Genomic DNA, 20359 nt, shown 5'->3' with positions numbered 1-20359 from the left:
CCATTCCTGTTAGGTTATCCTGGTTTAATTCTTCGAGAAGAGCCATCTCCTTCACAGCAATAAAAGTTTTATAAGGCAAGGGAACAATTGAGTGTACAAGGAATTCAAGAAAGAAGATTTTTTTCACTGAGTGTAAGAYTTACTAAAATTGAGATTAAGACATTTTTTCAAACAGAATACCCATGTAGGACATAGCTGTTAGCCTTAAAAATGTAAAAGACTCAAAACAGCATAAGACACTGTCACTGAAGTGGTAAAGATATTCAGCTGATTCTCACTCTGAAAACTGTGCGGAAGATACCCATCTTGCAGCATGTCCCCAGTTTCCCTGATCTTCAAATCCCCTTTACTAAGGCAGACTTTATTTATAGATGGAGCTGCCTGTAACCTACAGCCACTTTACTTCTGTCATGTGCTCCCATAATTCAGTCACTACAATCCTATTCATAGACTCATATCCCATAGAGAGTAAGGCCTAAGGAGATCATTTAATCATATGCTGTGATAAAACAGATGCACTTAGAAGAAGTCCAATAGCTACCAAGCTTTCCAGCTTGGTTTGAAGATACCAAGAAATGGAGGCTTCATCATTTTCCTTGATTCTGTGGCTCTATATTTAATCTTCTTCCCCTGAAAAAATGTGTGCTTCACTTCTTGTTTAATACATCTCCTTTGAACATCTAGTATATCTTTGTTATCCTTTCTCCAGCAAATAAGAGTCCTGTAGTGCTGTGAATTTCCTTTCCATGGCAGAACTTATACTCTACATGGCTGTATCTCGCACCTCAATCTTCTTTCAATAAACAAGATGCTAAAGCTCTTTTTCACACCCTTCCAAGTTGTTCAGGCTGTTTTATCAGATGCTGCCTTTCTCTGGTACATCATGTGAGTCAGAAACACCATTTCTGTCTAGCCTGCTCAGAAATACTTGCCTTGTCAGATAGTCTCTGTTATCTATTCCATTATCTATTACTATCCATTGTCTTTTAGGTCATACCATTAGGTTGGGAGCACCCCAGGAGTGAGGCATCCATTCATCACTGCTCTATTTTATGACCAGTACAACATAGACAGTGTCTCAGTCAGTGTTCAGGAGATAAAACTGCAGCAGTCAGTGAATGAGACCTGTCTCATTCTGGGTCGCTCTTGGGTCACTCTGGGTCTGGATCTGAGTCGCTCTTGATTACATTCTATTCTTTACTACTTTGGCAATGTTTCTGCCATCTAGGAATTAAAAAAAAAAAAAAAAAAAAAAAAAAAAAAAATATTTCTTTTAGGGAAGGGAGTGAGATTAGTGTTGTGTTGTGACATGAGCTAATATTGGACCAAGTAATAAACCTGTACTTACAATCACTTGATGGGGTTCCAGTAGAACAGCTCAGTTCATACAGAATGAGCTTCCCTGCCTATTTTCAATGAAGATGGATGTATGAGTTCAGAATATATGGATTCAAATTGGTGCTTGTTTTTGTCTGGGAAGCTTGAAGCATGAGTAGAGGACTTGGGGTCTTCTGTGCTGGTACACACTACAGATGTCTCTTCTTGCTCTAGCCCCTTCTCCAGTTTCGATCCACAGGCATGAAGAGAATTTTTTCAAGAGGTGAGAGTTAGTCGTCAGTGAAGAAACAGCTAAGGCTGAGGGCTATGGCATTGTCACAGAAGATACAAACCCATAACTGTTGCCCAGGGCTTTTTTCATTGCTACTTCTYCATGTCTCCACACTCTTCAGTGGAGAGCCTTCAAAGAAAGAAGACAAGAAGACATTTTCATGATTGCTAYCACTCTGATGAGTTATTTTTTGAAATAAGAAGGCTTTTCATCATTTTTATATAATTTTCTAGCAACTAAAACCTGTTCAGGAGCCAAAAAGTAGCATTGTTTTGTTAGCATTGCTTTCCCTAGTGGGAAATATCCACTCAGTTAAAATTAGAGTCAGCTGACAAGGTCAGCCTATCTGAATGAAGCTTTCACGGGTTATCTTTATATCTATCAATATAAACTCTTAAATCTCTAGCTTTGACTTGTATAGTCTACATTTCTTTACTGCCTTTCCTGTATCTCTCACACTACCATGCAGCCCTTCAGCTGAACTAGAATGCAGCATGTCTGTGGTCCTATACCATTTTATACAAGCTGAGGAATAGGCTCACTGTGCCCTGTTGATTTCGGATGCTGTAGCACTTAAGGTTTTTTCAATGAGTCAAAAGTAAACATCAGTAATATACCACATGTGTTCACAACTGCTGTGTGCACCTAAAAGACCTTCAGCATGTCCTTGTGTGAGTCAGCTGTATAAAAATATTGCATTTTATCCCGTATGACATTTGCACTTTACACCACCTCACTTTCCTTATAGTACCTCTGAACAATGGCAACATGAAAATAAACAGCATGCTTTTTCCTCTGCTGACTCGGACAGGGTTYATTATTATTATTATTAGGGCTCAGATGTACAATCAAGACACCTGCAAACTTCTTTGATAGCTGTAGTAGACCAAAATAATGAATTTTACTTGAATTTCTCATATTTACTTAGAAGGTTAAGCTAAGCTAAGTTCATTCAGATAGATACTCACTTTGGATTAACTCCAAACCTTGCCGACCTCTCTTTTAAGGGCTGGGCTGCAGCTGCAAACAGAATGTGCATTTGCAGAGCCCTCTCTGAAAATAGTYGTCTTTGTTGTGACTAAGATATTTAGATCTTTTTTCAGTAGCACCCTTATTTGATTGACTGATGTGCCTGCAAGTTATTTTTAAATCTGGGTTATTTCTATTTCTGCTATAAGATTTTAGATGCTGTGTAATTGCTAAGCCCACTCTTTTATTTGATAATGCTTTTTAATCTAAAATTGGGAGCAAAGTGTTTTGTTGTGTAAGGTCTGTATTTGTGTCAGAAATATTGATAGCCACAACCAGACTATGGGCGTCTTCTTGTGTATTAAATTATATTGCTTAGAACCATAACAAGTCAACATCATGCCCTCCTGCACTGTSACTTAGAGATCTTTTTTAGGTCGCTTCTTCTTTCCTGTTAGAAAAATATAGGGCTGTTAGTAACTCTTTCTTTGTCGGGCTCACAGAAGGAAAAAGGAATAATACAAGCAAACGAATTTGCCTGGGGAGGTTGCACATTGATTTCTTGATCAGCTCCAGTAAAATTACATAGACATTCTAGACTTTAATTAGAAATGGCCGATATACAGAATCCAAGAATAATACATAAAATTAATTATAATGYTTATTTAATAATTTTGAAAGCATATAAAAACTATCACGTGTTAGTAAATATATGAATTTTCAAAATTCTGTGTGAAAGTACTTGAAGAAAAGTTGATAATCAAAGATCTACTATTTGAGAACCTCTAAAAACATAGAGGTTGGTTGCATGGGTGCACCCATTTGTGATAATGGTTCTTTAAAAGCTTAGGTATGATTACAGAGCCAGTTTCAATGGATTTGCTTTAATTTGAAGAGAAAAGATGGAATGATTAGCCTAAAAATTTATCAACTACCTAAGTTGACTAACCAAAATAATGTGCTACATGAGTGTGAAATTTAGAAAAAGTCAAAATAAACCTTTGAATTTATACACAAWTTTTTCTGGCACTCAAAACATATCTCAGATAAGCTACATTTCACTCAGACACAGGTGTTGTGTTAATAATTACTATGTTTTCACACAGATGATTTGAAACYCTCTGACTCAACTTTTAACAAGTAATTTGTGCTTTGCATGTCACAATTTTATAGTACATGGTGTCTTTTATATTCCACCTTCCTTCTCTATATTCTTCTTGCAAGTAGTAGAAAGCATCCATTAAGAGTAAAGATTACCATTTTACTTTGCATACACTGGGTTTGTGTTGGAATTCTTAGCTGTTGCTATAGAAACAAATGTTAGGATGTGTTATAAGGCTTTGAGAAAAGAAAGGCTTTCTTCACACAGATTCAGTGGGGAGCAGCTAGAGTTTGGCAACTGCATTTTCAAAGCTCCTCTCTACGCTGAGCCTGCCACAGCCACACAGATGTAGTGAGACACTTATTGTTCTTGTAACCATACTTGCAAGCTCCAGTAGCTTTTGTGCCACCACACACTCATCCCAACACCTGAACTGTGGAGGCAAAGAYGAGAGCTAGAAGAAGGACAATTACATAAAATATATGGAGCAGAACTTAAAGCATGAGGTTTTTTTCACATTAAATAGATCATTACCTTTCTTGAGGCCTTTTGTTTGTTTGTTCGTTAAGAGGGTAATTCTGGTRGATGCATTAAGACTCCATTTGAACCAAAGCAGTTCTTTCTTTTCATTTTAATTAATCACACTGGATGAATGTTCTTCATAGTGTACTTTCAGTAATACTCCAATGTTCCCAAGAGGAACAGGGTTTTCATGCAAAGCACTGTTCAAATTAATCATGGTTTCCTGCTCCAAATATCTTGCAACATTGTATGACAAAGCAAGCAGGACCAGAATACACAAACCTAACAATAGGCACATATCCTGTTAGTTCTTTTGCTCAAGAAAAGTCACTCAGAAAATCAGCCAGACAAAAATACAGTAAGCAGAAATTTCAATTTCAAATAAGCAGAAATTTCATTTTATTTTGTAAACATTTGCTCTAGGCTATGTGCAGTTAGAGAAGACATTATAAGTTTGTTTTTTTTCTCAAAATGTACATGTGCCTCTACTATATCCAGTAATGTCTCAAATAAGCTATTTTGGGTTGGCTCATTTCTTTTGGGCAGCGCAATTCTGTGATGGGATCTGAAGCATGCAGTAAATGACTATACAAGGTTTCATTCATGAAGCAGCAACTGACTCTTTAAGCCTAAGGTACTTCTCTCCAATTAAGGAAACTATACTTCTTAATATGAACTACATCACACACATACACTATAGTGTATAATAGATCAACATGGCACATAGTAATTACAACCTGGTTTAAATGATGACAAGAGGTTATAGGATCTATTTCAGTCTCTACTCCCATAGAGGAAACCATTATAAGATATTCTTTTACATTTATTTTTTGAAGAATGTTTTTTTCCAGCAGTATCAGATGTTTATGCTAACATATTTTGCTGTGGTCTTACTTCACAGATTTTCATACCATTTAATGATCAAAAAGAAAACTTACTTTTATCAACTTATAAATTTAAACGTATCCCAAATAAAATGCAGACAAGCAACACCAGCATAGCAATTATCTTAAAAAAAATAGAAATACGACTTTTTAACATTCCTTGCACCCTGCTAGGAACAAAAAATAGCTTTCATACAAATCTGTGAGTTAAGTAATAAAATCTCATGGGGTGGGGGGTTCAGAGCTTKTTCTGCAGTGAAACAGACTCTGCTGAATTGGAACATGGTAGAAAACATACTCATCAAGAGCAAAGGAGATTAGAAGCATCTTTCACATTGACCAAGCCTGCCTACATCCAGCCATAATAAATGTTTCAGTAGCAGAGTCTGACCATAATAAGTATTTTTGCAGGCTTAGTGCCAAACCTGAAACAGAACTCTGTAGGATTTTGTCCAATTTCTTAATTTAAAAATGCAGTATTCATTTAAAAAATATATTTTTAGCTCTAGCAATACAGCTTTGTTGCACTGAACAGTTCTTTTTACTTTCCTAAATGTTTGATAAACTTCCAAGTTAATTAAAACAATTTTTCAGAAGCATCAAGTGACCATAAATCTCCCACCAGCTCCCTACTAAAACTTGCTTTAGTGTAGGTCTTCTACTTTGTTAAGTATCGAAGAGTCATTTATTGGTTAAAGATGAACGGTCCTGTCATGCCACTGTCCTTCCAGTAGAGCTCCTGATCTTTAGCTGCTGCAAGAGAGCTGCTGAGACCCTGGCAGCAATTGACCAAGCACTAACTTTCCATTCTCCTGTTCACTTCAACTCCTGTATTTCGCCTGAAAGACCAATTCAAGAAGGCCAGATCTTCCTAAGGAGAGCCTGAGGAGCTGGGCTTGTTCAGACTGCAGCAGGGACAACTTCAGCAGCAACTACAGCAGCCTTCAGTCATGGAGGGATGGTTATTGAGGAGACAGTGGTGCATGGTGGAGGACAAGAGGTAACAGCACAAGCCAAACAGGAGAGGTTCAGGCTGGGACTCAGAAGAAATCTTTTCACCGTGAGGACAGTCATGCAGGTTGTGGAGTCTCAGACTTGGGGGTGGTTTCAGGACCTGACTAGATGAACTTCTGAGCAACCTGGGCTGCTTGCAGAGCTGGCTCTACAGTGAGCAGATGGTTGGACTGGAGGACTGTGGTCCCTTCCAGTTCTGCAATCCTATGATCCTATGAGAAACTCAGTAAAGGTTAGTTGGTGAAGTAAGAGACTGTGACCTAATATGCCGTGGACTTTTCTGTTTGATCAGAAAGGGCCTCCACAGTTTTTGAAAGTCTCGGGCTACTTAGCGATAATGTGAACACTCAGAATTTCCCTGTTCTTTCATAAGAGTTAATTAATCTGAGTCCTCTGGATATGAACATAATCTTTTGGACAAGAGGGTTTAGCACAATGCCATCAAGAATGTGACTTCTCCTGAGAGCTGTCTCAGCACAAATAATAAATGAGAATGAAGAAGACTTAACAGTGAATAAACAAATACAACTATAAAGCATAATTTCTGAGTTCCTCATTATAGGTGAATTTTCCTGTGCTACTGAGTTGGAGAAGCTGGCTTATTACTACTTCTTACCCAGACTCTCCTTGACCAGTGAAGCACAAGGCACAAGTCCAAATCATTTTTTTTTAATTATGCTGCAACTAAAACTAGGAAGATGGTTCATAGCATAAAGAATATTTTGAACCTCTCTGGGTCTCCATGAAGTGTAAAGGATATTTGTGTTAAAATGAGGGATAGATGTATGGATGGTGAGGTGGATTGAAAACTGGCTGCATGGCAGAGGATGGTGATCAGTGGCACTGAGTCCAGTTGGAGGCCTGTAGTTAGTGGTGTCCCCCAGGGGTCAGTCCTCCATCCAGTCCTGTTCAATTTATTCATTAGTGATCTGCATGAAGGGACAGAATGCCCCCTCAGTAAGTTTGTTGATGATACCAAACTGGGTGGAGTAGCTGATAGCCCTGAGGGCTGTGCTGCCATCCAGAGGGACCTGGGCAGACTGGAGGACTGGGCAGTGAGAAACCTCATGAAGTTCAACAAGGATAAGTGCAGGGTCCTGCACTTGGTGAGGAATAACCCTGGACACCAGTACAGGCTGGGGAGTGACCTTCTGGAAAGCAGCTCTGTAGAGAGAGACCTGGTTGTCATGGTGGACGACAAGTTGACCATGAGGCAGCAGTGTGCCCTSGTGGCCAAGAAGGCCAATGGGATCCTGGGGTGCATTAAGAAGAGCGTCTCCAGCAGGTCGAGGGAGGTGATTGTCCCCCTATACACAGCCCTGGTGAGGCCACATCTGGAGTACTGGGCTCCCCAGTACAAGAGGGATGTGGAGCTGCTGGAGAGAGTCCAGCGCAGGGCTACGAGGATGATCAGGGGCCTGGAACATATGTCCTGTGAGGAAAGGCTGAGGGAGCTGGATCTGTTCAACCTGAAGAAGAGAAGGCTGAGGGGGGACCTGATCAGTGTCTATAAATACCTCAAGGGAGGGAGGGAGGAGGAGGGGACGGCCTCTTTTCAGTGGTGGCCAACGATAGGACTAGAGGAAACGGCCACAAGCTGAGGCACCAAAAGTTCCACAGGAACTTGAGGAAACACTTCTTGATAGTGAGGGTGACAGAGCCCTGGAACAGGCTGCCCAGAGAGGTTGTGGAGTCTCCTTCTCTGGAAATCTTTAAAACCCACTTGGATGCAGCCCTRTGCCACATGCTCTAGGTGACCCTGTGTGAGTAGGGGGGTTGGACTAGATGTAGAGTTTTATTACCATATTTCACCATGAAAGCACTAATTATGGCTAAAGCAGACTATTGCCAATGTGTTTAACACAGACAAATTACATTTGTGTTCTAAGCTCCTGGTGAAGCAGTCCTATAGGAAGAAGAAAGACATAGGTCCTTGAAAGCCTCCAGAGGGAAAACCTATTTGCAGAATAAAATAACTAGCACAGGTTTGTTAAGTAATTACAACATAGTTGCAAATGAAGCGATGGCATTAGTTGTCCTACAATTCATCCCATGTTTCTTACCCAATGACCTGGARGCATTATTTTTGGTTTCAACTGCCTAGAACTCTACAATTCAGTTCCTCATAACAATGTGAAGAATGGCTTTTGCCACCCTCCCAAAGATTGTGCTTTTGCAAACTTGGTCAAGTTTAGTAGGAACTGAGTCCAACTGAGTGATATATCTTAGTTTATATTGAAAGGCTGTATGAAAAATGCAGAATAAGGGAGGGTATTTGCTGATATCAATGATCACTTCTTATTCCTGTTGACATATTCRGACTATTCTCTGTAGTAGAACAATACTGAAATGCTACTACTGACTGAGGAAACAAACATAGGCCAAATGTCTAACTTGTTTTTTTCTATTCTATTTTTTCTATTGCAAATATCTTTCCATTTGTCAATCTAGTTGTCATACAAGGGTGCCAATGTCCCTGCTTACTTCAACAACACTCAGCATGCAGCTCCCAAGGGGGTGCAGGACTACTCATAACTTGCCATGCCGTTCACTGCACAGAATCCTAATGGTGATGCATTGATTGCCTTGAGGAAAACTGACAATTTAAAGCAAAACCACAGACAGAGACAGACACATAGACACGTGTGGGTGGCAGTGGCATGGACAGAAACAGACTTCTCAGCATATAAAGCTGGTGACAGACTTTAAAGGCTCAGTCTCTCACTGAATCATCAATAACACTGCACATACTGAAGCYTTTATATAGTCGTTTTGGTGACAGAATTAGCTCTTGCTTGATAACCATCTAAGATGCTAAACCTGTCCTATGCAGTATTCGTGCATTCTAAAGATATTTAATTGTTTGTGTGTTTGTATGTATTTCTCTCCAGAATACCTCTATGGCTGTTGAAGGCTGACTACTGTTTATTAGCTGTGACTTCGAAAGTGCTGTTAGGCACAGTCTTGAGCCAGCAACATTGATGAATTGTTCCTGCTAAAAGCTTATTCCCTAAGGGGGAATTCCTCAGAGATGTTCCCAGAGACCATAAGAAACACATGTGCTTCTACTGTCCCTTAAAGGATGCATTATGATTCCTTGTGACCCAAGTCATCTCTGCTTGTTACATGCAGGGAGCAACCAGCTCTTTTTCAAACCGCTTACTGAGACTTGAAGTGCCTCAAAAAGCAAGGACATGACCTTGTGTGTCCTGTTGCTGCTTTCAAGGACTGTCCTTTGGTAATGCACTCAGCATAACCAGACCCTGTACACAAAACAAAAATGATGTTGTTTTCCTGACATATATGCCATAAATGGCAGCAGCTCTGTCTAGTTCTTGAACACAGCATTTGGAAAGATTTCTCTTGTGACACAGCTCCTTGGCATGCAAGAACTCTTACTCTGTCTGTAAAACCTTAGTGATTTAGAGATGTTTCCTTTATTTGCATGTTTCCTTTGGGAGGTTTTATATCTTTCTCTCATTGACTAATTAAGTTAAATGCCATGTTACTATTGTGGAAGCGTCTCTCTCTCTTTCTTTCTATAAACAGTGTCCCAGTTTTTACAGTTTCCAAAAATTGCATCCTCCATCACTCGACTGAATGTTATGCTCTTGGAACTGGGATGGGTTTTCTTTTGAACTTTGAATAAGAAAAGACAAAAGCAACCATCTCTTACTTACTTACCAATAATCTCATCGTGTTSTGTGTCAATTCTATGGTACGCAAGGGTGCAAGACTAGGCTGTGACACRTGGCAGGGCAGAGCACTATTCCTGTCCTCTACATCCATACCTGGTTTACCTGAATCCTAGGACAAACAGAATTTATAGTCTGCCCTGAGGTGTGGGATTACGATGTACACAGGATGCACTGAATGGGAGCTATAGCATTACCTCTGACTGTATTGACCAGAAATATTTACTGGTGGAATGGACTAGCAGCCGTTTGTTTCCTTCCTTGTCTTAAAGATAGAAAACAAGAGATGAATTGTGTGTCAGATGTGTCATTGAATTAATACAGAGGTATCTGCTCAGCTGCTAAAGGAAAGTTCAGTATAAGTGTTTAGAAGATAACTGAATCCAAGTCTTTCTCTTGTACCTGGAATGCTCTCTATTATAGTCTGGATGCTCRAATTCCTCAAAAATAGTGGAAAGTAAATGAAAATGAGATGGAAGGAAGACAGGAAAGTAGGAAGGAAGGAAGAAAGAAAATAAAGAAGGAAGGGAAGGCAGGATAGAGACTGACATGAGAACATGCRTGAAGAGAATGAATCTCAAAGAAGTTTAGAGAATTAAAATCAAATTATAGCAATAAAATAGAGAAAATTTCCTTTCCTAAGTTTAAKTTTATGCATACAAATCTCAAAGTGTTTTTGACAGAGATTGAAGGTGATAAGCTGTGTCACATGGGGTTCTAGATATACATCCAAAGGATCTGTGAAAGTATACAGGACCATAAACTGAAGTTGTGCCATTACTTAAGAAACTAAGATGTGAAAGCAGAAGTTTGAAACATGCACATTTCACTATAAATAAACATTTTTTTTCCCTGAGCCATAATTTAAGACTGAACACATAGTGTGTTTTCAGTTCAATATCTCTGTTAGTTTTTCTTACTGTTCAGAGCAGTAAGTTCTGTTAACAGTTGAATTTAGAGGAGACGATCTTGAGGAAATGAGATAAATAATCTTCAAAGGGAACAACTAAAAATTAATGCCAGCATAGTCAGAGATCTGTATCATACAGCTCTAGTTGTATCACATCTTCCTTTTCATTACAGAGAAATCAGAATTACAATATACTCCCTTTGCCAAAGTTTTTACCTGCCCAGAGGTTACTTTCTGAAAAAAAAGATCTTATGTAAGTATGCACAAATTCTTGTTTGGACAATTTCATAGCATTCTTACATGTCTTTTCTCTGATATTGTTGCAGTGGTTTAGCTACAGGGGAAAAGTATGGACCCTTTCTGAATTAGGGTGGTTTTACCATTATGTACTTTATCCATTGCACATTTTAAAAGATGAGTAGCAATCCTCAACATTTCTTAATAGGTCCTCTTGTCTAACTCTTTCCTGACAAATCTCTCTCTAGATGTTTTGGTTTATGATTTCCCTCTGCCATGTGAAGGATAATTAAATGCAGTTTATAATCTCCATTTGTCTTTTTAAAGATTTGATTATTATCCTTTCTTCTTTTCACCATTTAATCTTGCCCATCATGTTAACTCTCATGACATCAGCTATTTACTACCTGTGGGGGGTCTTTTGTTCTCAATGGAGTCTCATCTACCTACCCTTCTTGTCCCATATTTGCTACTCTTTCCTTATTGACCAAGTAAATTTGTGATTTGTGTGTGATGTTGTGTGATGTATGTGGTTGTTCTACTCAGCTTTGCTTCATTATCCTTTTTGCTTTGTTTCTTGGCATCTACACTGACTCACTAGCTCCCTTCCTTATGATCATAGATGCCTATTACTCTTCCCAGACTTGTCCCACCTCTGCTGTGATCCTCATTGATAGCTACTTTCTCACCTTTTCTCTGTATCTTCTGAAAACTCCTTTGAACTTCTGGATAACCTTCTTTTAATCAGTTACTGCTATCAGAAATTTTCTGTTATCTAGTCCTCAGGAACTGCTTTCTCTACTTCAGTAAATCTATATTTCAAACTCCAGCCTACTTGAATATATTTCTGTCCTGGATGAATTCCTCCACTCCCCTAGGAAACCTATAGGAATGAACGGTCAGCTTTCCACATCATTTAACCAAAGCAGCAAGTATTTCCTTTATCTTCGTTGTAACAGGAGTCCAAAGCTCTAACTCCATTTTTTTTTTCCATCCATACCTTTTCTTAGTAATACCTGAGAAGCAGCTGGCCAAATCCAAACAGAAAAAGTGCAGGATAGAGTTAGCAGCTAATACACGGCCTTTGGGAAAAACAGTTCAAAAATAACTCAGCCCATCTCTAGAGTCTTCTACTTAGACCTATCACACAATGAAACATTCAGGGCTCAGCCCATCTCTAGAGTCTTCTACTTAGACCTATCACACAATGAAACATTCAGGGCTATCTCAGATTTTCACTAAGCACAATATCAAAGCCCATAAATCAGAGATGGAAACTGGAGATAAAGAGTTCAGTTCAGAGAAGAGTCATTATGTAATCAACTTGATAGACTGGAAATTAAAATGAAGATATTATTCACTTCAGCGCCCGAAATATGAGGAAGAACAAGATAGGTATTTCCTCAAATTATCAGAAATGATGAAAGACTTTTCATCAGCTAAGGATGAGGAAAATTCAAGCTTAGCACTTTGAGAGACCACACAGTTAGCTCTGTATAGTAAACTACCACTTTGTCAGAAACAGCCAACAATGACAGAGGAACACAGGGGATATACACTGAAAATAGTGAATAAAATCCTTATATTGTTGAAAACAAATAGGAATTTTGTCTATGGAGTTAAGATTTGGCAAAATATGTATAGTCACTGGCTGGGAAAACTCTGACTTCTTTGAGTATATACTGCTCTACCTCTTTCTTACTCTAGACAGCCTACATTATACTAATGAAGTGTGAATGAAATCATCATACTTCATCTATGGAAATGGAAAGAAAGCTAGGTCATTTCAAGGGCCAGCTCATGAAGAAATTTGAGAAAATTGTCCTTGAATTGCAAGAAACACTGATTAAATTCAATTTCATTTTCTGAACACAAATGTTTTACTCTTAACGGTATTTTCATTCTTATACTAGTTCTAATATCAGTGCAATCCAGTCCAATGAATAACAGTAACAAACTACAAAATCTGTGTATTTATTTTCCCTCTTCTCCATGACCCCATGTCCCTTTGATACAACTGATCRATGTGACCACAGCTTCCTCTGTCTTCCTGTTAGAAAATGATTAGTTTCAGTTAGAACTGAAAACCGTGCAAGAACAGCTACATGAAATGGAGCTCAGCCCAAAGCAGTGCTAACACTGCTGGAATGTGAGACATTCAAAAATGCATTCACATCATATATTTTATTTTTTTTCTTTGATAGTTAGTGTACAAACTGAATGTGAAGGATGCTCATAACCAGTACATCTGGAACAGTTTCAGTCCAGGTGAGCATATAATCAACTTAAAGGGCCTTGATTTCAGGTATAATTAAAAATTATATGAGTATTTTGACAATCTCCATACAACTTAGGAAATCTGGCTGTTATTATGTAGTAACTGTGTCTTTTAACAGTGCTGTGTGGAATCCACTATTTGCTGAAAGCTCTTGTTACATGAGTTCACCAGATCAGGTAGATAAATTATTACCCTGACAACATTGTTGTTAGTCAAAAAGACAATGTTGATAAAGCAATACTTTTAAGAGATTAACAGGAGGGAAGAATAAAAACAAAGAAAAAAGAAGAAGGCTCAGAGAGCCATAAACAAAACTTTGAATAGGAGACAAAAACATGTGACTGTTCCAATAGCAAGGTAGGTTTAACTACCAAACCATTCGAAATTAGAGGAAGCCGGTTGAGTCTGAGAGACTCCTAATATTGTAAAGAGAATTTATATGCTGAACTAACAGCTTCTTAGGTACTGTGAAAGATTTTAACCATTTTACAGAATGGTCTGAGGCAAGAAATGATGTATAGGGTGTATGATGTCATCATCTTACAAAGGAAGAGTGTCCTGCTCAAAACCATGCTACGTGCTCCCTGCKCCACCTGTTATCTGCCTCTGAAGAGGTCATTTGTGAGCTCAGATCACCCACGGGACTGAAATCTTGGAAGGGTACAAGCTAAAGCTACTGAGAGRTGAGGAGTCGGAGGAAAAGGTCAGATACCAGCTCTGCTATTGTCCTGAGAGAGATGATTTGAATGCCCCCATAGCTGCTAAGGGGTAACAGACAAGGACCTTGTGTTCAAGAAAAGTGACAAGAGGTCAAGGGAATAAATGACACAGTGGTGCACTTACCTCTGGAGACGTTTAAGACCACACAGGCCTAATGTATTAGGATGCAACATCCCAGCTTGATGAGCATTTAGCTAAATGATGGCATGGGTTTAAATTTCAGTCAACATTACTTAAGCATRTGCTTAAGTACTTTCACAAACAGGGTTTAAACAATTATTTTTAAAATAAATGGGGAGTTTACTAGATGCACCCACTCTTCTGAAAAATACACTGTGCATTTCAATATTTTATCTTGACAAGTAAAATATATGAGGGAGAAATGATTGGTCAACATATATGTGTGTTTACTTTGTGTATTACTAAGTAACAGTCAGATCAATGTTGCAGTGCTGTTAATGTTAATGTCTGGAATTCACATTAAAGCAGTAYGTCAGGAAGCCTGGAGTTGGAATAGTATTGATGGTAAAAGGATATAGGTCATTTGGACCAGAAGACTCAGATTCAACAAGTCTGTAGAGCTAATAGAAATCAATAAGGGGCCAAAAAAAAAACTGCCAGAAAGAAAGAGAGAGAGAAAGAAAGGGAGAAACAGARTGAAAGAGAGAGTGAAAGAGAGAGAGAAAGGAATGAAGGAAGGGAGAAAGGGAGGAATGGAGGAAGGGAGGAAGGAAAGAAGGGAGGGAGGAAGGGAGGGAGGAAGGGAAGAAGGAAAGAAGGAAAGCGGATGTATGGTGCAGTATGGATACTAAAATTTCATTTTTCTAGCTTAACCTTGTAATAATTAGGACTCTTTTAAAGTCTTCATAGAAAGGGAAATTCKGACTACAATAAAATTTCCCTTTCTTCAAGACCAGCTCACAAAAAATGAATCACATTCTGTCTCAAAATTTTGTCCCTTCACTCGTTTTCCTGATCGTTCTAGTCCTTTAGAAATGCCTTCCAAACTATGCAGAATCTGTTCAGATTGGATGAAGTGGCACTAGAGTTCTGCTAGAGGGAGACATCGTCTACACAGGTGCTATGACATCTCTATATCACTTAACAAAYCTGGCTATATTTTGACACCTGTATTTATATACTTCCTGGTTTCTCTCTCCACACAGAGTGCCTGTTTTTAAGTGAAAGTTTTTAAGTGAAATATTCTCAGAACCTGACTTAAACTGAATGTCATTGTTCTATATTCTTCTACTGTGTCCAATTCTTAAGTTCCTTTAAATAGTTTTTATCTTAACTGCACACAAATCCTTGTAATTTAGAACAAGTAAACAGAATTATTTAATATGTTCTTTAATCTTCTTCCAGATTCCATAAAGGCTCTTTTCCAATACTGTGTACTGCTGTTTATCTTCACTTGTAGTGAAGATCTTTTCATGCAATTTTCAATGAAGGATACTTTTTCTACACAGAAGTATGACAGATGCTTTACTAAAGCTACCATCAAATATAGCTTTACCACCTCATAATTTTGTTTCTGTTGGAAAAGGGAGGAAGAGTTCGGCTTGACTCATGAGATGTATTTGTTTTGAATCTGTTTTACTCATTATATTTATTGATGCTCTCCTCAAGAGTCTAAGCTACAAGCTTTCTGTTTTTCTCCARTTCACTGGAAACTTTGCCCCATTGAGTCTACATATAAGGTCATCTGAACTACATCAGCCATCTAAAAGATAAGGGTCTTATCTAAACTAGTTGTTTATACTCACTCAGTAGTCYTAAGATGGCTCACTCATTTCACATTACATAAACTTTAACTTTCTATGTATTTGAGAAGATACCACATATCCTTACTGTCTCTACAGAATACCTAGAGCAGCTTAGACTAGAGATTTAATTTTAAATTAGCTAAAGTTAAGTGAAATGCATTCCGTCATGAAAAACTAAGCTAATCTAAGATATAATATAGCACTATAGCATTAGTTCATCTGAAGCAGGTAAAGCAGGTATATGGCACAATGTAGGGAGATGTACTATATTACTGAAGTACAGCCGTAAGCCTGAACAGAACACAGAATGAACTTTGCTTATTTAGCTCCACATAAAATCTACTAATGCAGTGAGATGTGAAGAAAGCCAGCATCACCTACCACAAGCTGGAATCCAGGTAATCAAAGTGGGACAAATGCATAAGAGCTAGTTGCACCAATGCCATAGCTGCWCCATTCCAATTTTTCATGTGGAACCTCACAGAGCACACTAACTGCACCATGACTTTCTTTAGTCTAAAAAGCATAGGAGCACTTTCAAGATATGACTACACTGACAAGTCATGAGTATTAGTAAGAGAGCCTGTAGAGCAAAATGGTTGTTGAAGACACAAAAGCGACATCATAATGACTTTACTTAAGATCACTTCTATTCTGAATGTCATGTGTCATGGACAAAACACTCGGTTGCAGCTGAAGCACATATTCTGATTTAGTTTCACCCGAACAAGCCAAGTTTGTGGATTCCAAAAGTGCTCCTCAATATAAAGCGAAACATGGCAAAAGGATAGAGTGGTGACTAGGAACAAACAGAAAGTTCACTTCAAAAGCTCAATTCTGTTCTCAACTGAAATTCTATACATACCCTTTGTGTGCAATAAGGAGTTAAAGGCAATAAATTAGTGCGCTATGAGAGCACTCCAGTTTGTTGGGCATCTCTTCATGCAGATGCATGGTATGCTGGTGTAAATGAGGGAACAGATTCCACAACTGCTGAAAAATTGCTTTTGCAATGAACACTAAAATTTGCATGAACGCAAAAGGGAGAAATAGGGTTTGCAGTTTGTCCCTTTGCCTAGATAGTGTCAAATACATTATTTTCATACACAGTCTACCACTGACTTCAGTTGTTTGACTTTATAGTAGGACTCACATTAAGTTACTGCTGTCAGTATGATACTACCACAGTGCCTGAAGTCTTTGGTCAGAAAAAGGTTCCTATGTGCTACATGCTGTCTTTACAGCTCTAATAGTGTAGTCCTGGCAGAGTGTAAGAACATAAGAACCACCTGAATGTTCTGGAAAAGGAGAAGAGACAGAGATAGGTATTTGTAAATTTGTGAATAATATGAATTTAACTGGGCGAATGGATTGGTTTCATCATTTTAAGTCATTCCTATAGGCTTTAAAGCAGAGATGAAAGATGAATGCGATAAAGTAGAGAGAAAAGATCTTACAGTGAGCAAGCAATGATGTTAACATAAAAGCAAGCTCTGTTCTGGAATACACAGATCTGCCATAATTGTCAAGGTTGCTTGAGAAGCTGCATATGCTCTCATGCACAACAAAGAACTTACATGATTCATGTGAGGGACAAAATAGAGCAAGACTGGAGGAGTGTCTTAGTTTACACCTAGAAGTTTTTTTCCGTCCTGCACACAGACACTTCTGGGCAGCCTCTTGCCGCCATTTTAATAAAAGAYGCTTTATGATGGAGTAAGTGCCAAAAGCAGAGTTAGTCCAGTTGTCTACTTATTCCAGCTGATATAGATACAAGTGGACAAACACTTAGCTATGCAAGAGGCAGACATCTCAGGTATTACTRAAGAAAGTTTCTGCCAGATATTAACCAGGACTTCCAGAAACAAGCTGCATTTAACATCTCACAGCTTAATGTGGATCATATGGCAGCCAATATTCTATCAAAGGTTTAAAAACAAGTAAATGTACAGCCTTACCTGCCAAGGACTTTCTTCTGGTTTTATTACCACTTGTAATGGAGACAATGTTTTAAAAACAGAATGAGATAGCTAATTCACACACCATGTTTGCTGTCCCATCTTAACCTACTGTTGTGAGCACTTCCTTGAGAATGATGCTATTGTTATTATTTAGTGCTAATATTATTAAATATGTCTTGGCAGCGGCTTGCACAATCTGCTCTCATTTCAGTCACTCAACAAAAGCTTGTAACAGAGATGTAAGAGGAAGTAATTTACTCATTCACAGATGAAAACTGGAAGTGCCAACTTAATGGATTTTGACATTTGCCAGATAGAAAAGCCTGGTGGAGCAGCAGAGAGCTCTGACTGAATACAGTCTTTTAAGCAAAGGAAAAGTCACAGTGGAAATTCGTGGATTACATATGTCCCAACATGTAGCCTTTCTGGAGACCACACACACTGTCACTGACAAATTTTGCTTAGAGGTATTAAGAAAAAGCACCATTCAGAGCAGCAAGGGATGCCTCCACCTAGCTTGGCTGATCACTCCAGTAAGTAGTAAGCAGGTTTGCTAGCTGTTTCACAAGTGACTCTGCAACATAGTAAGCGTGAGATTCATTCAACCAAATGCAAATTCCTGCATTTTCTGCTTTTGCTGCAGGTTCCATGCTAGCAGTTCCCTGGGGAGGAATCTCTGATACCCATGATCAGTTGCTGACCTACCACAGACCTCTGGGTGACTATAGAGAAGTCACTTAGCATGGTATTTATTCATCTTATCCAAATTTAGTCTCCTGCAGTATAAACATCTGCATAGAAGCTAGTCACCCTGTGCTCCCTTTGTAGTCAACACAGAGAAATAGATACTTCTAGGGTGCAATTAATCTCATCCTAAAGAAGACATCTTCCAGATGATTTATGCCTTAAAAGTACCTGTTTTTCCCTGACTATAAAGGGAGTCTGAGGTGATTTTTGCCATATGGACACCTCAGACATGGACAAATAATATATCTAGCAGAGCCATAAAGCCATTGATATTCCACACAGCCTGCAGTTAGTATAAATGTTTGGTCAATAATAACTCGAGCTGAACTCAGACGGTTGACCTAGAGGTGAATGGCTCTGTATTCCATTACTAAGCCTCTGAATCATCTAGTGTCTCTTTTCTTTTTAAGTAAAGTCTCTCCCTGGGTTTTAGATGTCACTTAATGGAATGTGGATATTAAATGTATGTAAATCCATAGCATTTTTGGATAGAGCTGCATTCCACGATGTCCCATTATAAACACCGTCCCATCCTCCTCTTTGGAGCTCTCAGTCTGTCAGACGGAGGAGCCTGTGGACTCCCAGGGCAAATCCTTGTCTTTTCAGGGAGACTGCTGTTGCCAGAAAGAAACTTCYCAGTGAAAATAGTTCTTGTATGGAGACAATCAGAGAGATCCCCTAAGCCATGTTTTTTATATCCAAGGATGATAGGAATTCCTTTACCAAAAGTACTGCACCTCTCTTTGCCTTTTTTTGTTTGTTTGTTTAAGCAGGATGTTAGTTTTCATTTTATTCCTATTCTTGTTCTCAAAGATCTCATTCTGTTTCATGAAAGCATCTTTCATTGTCTTCACATGTCATAATTTTTCTTTCTGCATTTTTTGTGCGATCTTTACTGGAGTGTCTTTCAAATTCATTTACAAAATGTGATAAATCTCTGCAAAATTTATTGGCACCTTTACCTTCAAGCTACAAGTAGGCTTTCAGAATAGATTATTATTATTATTAATATATTTTGAAAAATTAACRCAATTACATGTTCACAAACTCTAAATGCTAAATCCATAGCATCTCAGTGTCAAGCAGCTTTACTGTGTGTAGCACTTTGAAAACCATCCCACAATACTGCACTATCCCTGTCAGGGGACATGGGCATSTCCAGTAGTTTCTGGCAGACAGATACAGAATTCCATCCTATTTGCTTCCTGTTTAAATGGTCCACTTCGGATGCAGTTGCTTTCTTTTATACAGCCTTGTACTGGCTAAGTGCAGAAACAGTCTCAAAAAGGACAGTCTCATGCACTACCTTTTTTAAAAGCAATGTTTGTGAAGAGTCATCTTGAAGATGGTGAAGAAATGCCTTAGAACGTGCCTAGACCTGAAATTCCTCTTCTTCGGACCATGTGTTATCTGAAAAAATATCTGGAGGAATATTCGTGTATTTCATCTCCCGTTCATGTTGCAAATTCATACACTCATATTTAGAAAACTCAGCGTGGTCAATGACAACAGTTGTTTAAAGGCATATAACCCAATTTCAAGGTTTTCAGTGATCATCTGGATTTTTCAAAACTTGCATCTGCAGAAGGTGCTTTCTGCCATTTGAAATAAGGATGCAAAGTAGATAGGAAAAACAATGCTTTGGAGGTGTGTATGTCTCCAAAGACTGCAGTGTTAGACTAGATATTTATTTCAGATTGGACAATTATCTCTTAGATTACAAAAACTACGTGAGAAGAAAGTCCAGTTAATGGACAAGATGCACCCTAAGCTTGATCTTAACAAAAGACTAATCCTCCTTTTACGGCTCTTTCTTCCACAGGGCTGAGAGAAGGRAAACAGAAGGTGATGAGGTTTTTTCTCACATTTGTGATATGCATGCTGATTTGTATGCAGACATAAAATCATAGAAAATCAAGATACCTTGGTCCCCTGCTGACAGAAC

Source organism: Nothoprocta perdicaria, unplaced genomic scaffold (genome assembly GCF_003342845.1).
Source record: "Nothoprocta perdicaria isolate Ctin4 unplaced genomic scaffold, notPer1 scaffold_309, whole genome shotgun sequence".
In the NCBI taxonomy this organism is placed as follows: domain Eukaryota; kingdom Metazoa; phylum Chordata; class Aves; order Tinamiformes; family Tinamidae; genus Nothoprocta; species Nothoprocta perdicaria.
This window is presented reverse-complemented; position numbering follows the sequence as displayed.